This window comes from Pseudophryne corroboree, chromosome 6 (genome assembly GCF_028390025.1).
Source record: "Pseudophryne corroboree isolate aPseCor3 chromosome 6, aPseCor3.hap2, whole genome shotgun sequence".
NCBI classification, from domain to species: domain Eukaryota; kingdom Metazoa; phylum Chordata; class Amphibia; order Anura; family Myobatrachidae; genus Pseudophryne; species Pseudophryne corroboree.
The window spans coordinates 248,373,490-248,377,039 of NC_086449.1; positions in this window are offsets into that span (position 1 = coordinate 248,373,490).

A 3,550-nucleotide genomic window follows, 5' to 3' on the forward strand; every position below is an offset into this window, starting at 1 on the left:
AATAGGAACAATAAAGGCAGGAGAACTGTGAATTATAGAGGAGGTTGGGTCCAGAGAGAGCATAGAGCAATTTGAGTTCTTTTAAAAACAATATAATTAATTTGCTTCTTTGATGCACAGCTCACATTCCATTTGTTTTGTTGTGAAATCATACTTAGAAAGATTGCACCTGTTTCACCAAGAAAGCACAAGGATTAATAAATCAAGAAGCAGTAGCGTGCATGTGAGGGTGCAAAAGTATGAGTAGATTGCTGCTTATTATGCTCAGTTACTGTAAGCAGAAAGAGGAAGCCTCCTTTATACTTGCTTTGTTTCTTGAAAAAAGTGGGTAAGATGGACTATTGCGCACTGGGAGAAAAATTGCTGCACACTAAGAATATCAATTAACATACAAACACCATATGTCGAAAAATGAATTTGAAGAAAAAGATGATATCTGTGTTGGGCGCTATTTTCCTCAAGGAGGTAGCAATGATGATCATAAAACAAAGTCTAGTTTATAACAAAAAAGACAAATGTTTTATTTTTAGACATCCATGGTTATAAAGTGACACAGTGCACATAAACATGGCTTAAACAAACAGTGACATATATTAAAATAAGACCCTTAATTTGTAAACATTAACAATGTAAACATGAAAGGACAGTCTTTGTGCAGGATTTTTTATCAGTCGTGAGACTTCTGATTCATACCGTTTTGGGTATGTGGTGTGTGCCTTGATGTTAAAGGATGGGTTCCAGCCGGGCAGCCCAGCAACACACCACACACTTGGCCCAATCACAGATGAATGCAGCGAATACACCGGTAAAAATCCAAAGAAGATTGAAGTCCCACTCCAGGCACAACGCGTTTCGGATGAATTATCCTTTTTCAAGTGCTTTAGTTGAAGTGTAAATCGCTGCCCTATTTAAAGTACTTATCCGTAAGTATCTAATTACAAAGTTCCCGCCATTTTGCGTTCCACCGCACGGCCGGAACCGGAAGTATGCGTTCCACCTACGTACTCTTTGGTGGAAATGCGGGGGATTGTTCTAATTATTTATGTCCCCTCATCACGGCGCCGGGCACACACACCCGTACCCAACGGCCGAGACAGGAAGCGATGACCATCCCTGCAGCTTACGTTCCACCACTTGCCGCGACCGGAAGTGTGCATTCCACTTGCTGCAGATGTGGATTGCATTCCACTACTTGCCGGAACCGGAAGTATGCGTTCCACCTGTCGCGGATATGGTCCAAGATTACATCCTTTGTAGTTTATTTTTATTCTGTATTCAATCCAATTGTGGGTTTTGGTTGGTATTATTTTTACACCATCTCAATGAATATCTTCATAAAGGGAAATATAGGTTGCCATTATTTATCTACATGGTACTTTGTATTCCCATGAAGTTCGTCCCTATTGGCAACACTATATTCTCTTATTGTGACATGCAAAAAAAGAACAAAAAGAACAGTTTAAAAGCGTTTTAAGAACATACATATGTAAACTTCATAAAATATCACATCATGAACTATTTCAGTTCGAAATCTGCATTAAGGCCATTTGGAACCAAAGTATTTAAGACATAGATCCATTCCATTTCTTTCTTTGCTAGACGGATATCTATGTCTCTATTCCTGTTTGATTCTATTACTTGGTCTATACCAATAAACATTTTTATTTTAAATTCACAGTTTTCGTGACATGTTTTAAAATGTTGTGACAAAGGGTGATTTAAGTGTCCTTTTCTTATATTGTAGATATGTTCTGCCATACAAATTTTTAAATTACGGGTGGTCTTCCCAATATAGAGGAGTCCGCACATGCATTCTATTCAATAAATGACATTCCTAGAATGACAAGTGATGAAACTTTTCAGAGTATAGATCTTACTATTTACCTCAAACGAGGTAATCTTCCTAGGGTTAAATGAGTTGTTGGTAGAATAACACATTAACCATGAGCCGCATCTGTGAAAGCCCCTTGTTCTTTCACTGATGGTTTTGGAATCATATAAGGTACTCTTGACAAGTTTGTCTTTTAGTGACGGTGCTCGTCTGTAAATAAACTTGGGCATTTCAGGTAAGTGTTCTTTCAAAATGGGATCCTCTTGTAGGACCCTCCAATTTTTTCGTACACTCTTTTCTACTGCTTTAAAATGGGATCCATATTGACATATAAACGCCCATTGTAATGATGGATCATTATTGTCAACTTTCTTGTTGGACTTCAAAAGTTCATCCCTATTAATCTCATTTAATGCAGCTTTAGCTTTTGTGATATTTTTCTCTGAATACCCTTTATTTTTAAAGCGTTTACCGACCAGTTCTATCTCTGTTCTACAAACTGTTTCATCTGTGCAATTCCTCTTTATTCTTTTAAATTGACCTAGAGGTATCCCCTTTAGCCATTTTTGATGATGTTGACTGGAAGCATCAATATAAGAATTGCAGTCAGTTTCCTTTCTAAATATACTTGTAAACAAAGCATTATCTTTAATGTAAATGTTTAAATCTAAAAAGGAGACTGTCTGGTTACTGGTGTGAAAGGTTAATAAAATATTAAAATCATTATTGTTAAGATCGGTGCAAAAGGATGATAGACTGCCACTGTCTCCTCTCCAAATAAAAAATACATAATCAATAAAACGGTACCAGCACACCAGGTTTGCCCCCTCCGTTTTTAGATGATTAACGGCAAGATTTTCTCAATACGCCATATATAAATTAGCGTAACTAGGGGCAAACCTGGTGCCCATGGCTGTGCCCTGTATTTGTAAATAAAAGGAGCCATTAAAATAAAAGTAATTGTTGTGTAGAATAAAAGAGATTGATTCAATAATGAATGCTTGTAGATCAACAGTGTATTCACTTTTTTCTAAAAAGAATCGTATCGCTTCACAACCCTTTTCCCAATTGATAATGGGATAAAGACTACTTACATCACCTGTACCCAAGATGAAATTGGACTCCCATTTGATATCTCTCAGTTTATTGAGGGTATCTGTAGTATCTCTCAAATAGGAATCATTTTTTATTACTAATGGTTGAAGATAATGATCAACCATAGTGGAGAGATTCGATGCGATACTATTTGAACCAGAAATAATCAGTCTTTCCGGAGGTTTGGTTAAATGTTTATGTATTTTTGGCAATACGTACATAGTGGGTACAGTTGGGTTTTGAATATTGATGAAATTTATTTCTTCTTGAGTTATAACACCTTTTTTTTTTTTTTTTTGTGTAATCTGATTTTTTATTGAATAAATCAACAGACAAAACATTACAGCAATACTTTTCCAAAAAAGGAGGGTGGACAAAAACATCACATATCATGTATGTCAGTACACTATACATAGGGCGTCCAAAGTAGAAAAATAATTTGTCTGCTTCGCTTACTACATCAGAACTTATAAAGAAGAAACATTTTAACAAAACAGCGTAGGAAAATGGAAAAGAGGAGAGAGAGAGAGAAGAAAAGAGAGAAAAAGGAGAAGAGAGGGAAAATTAAGACGGGTAGATTCAGATGTGATAGTCTGCGCATAGGGAAATGTTGTTTGGGGGACG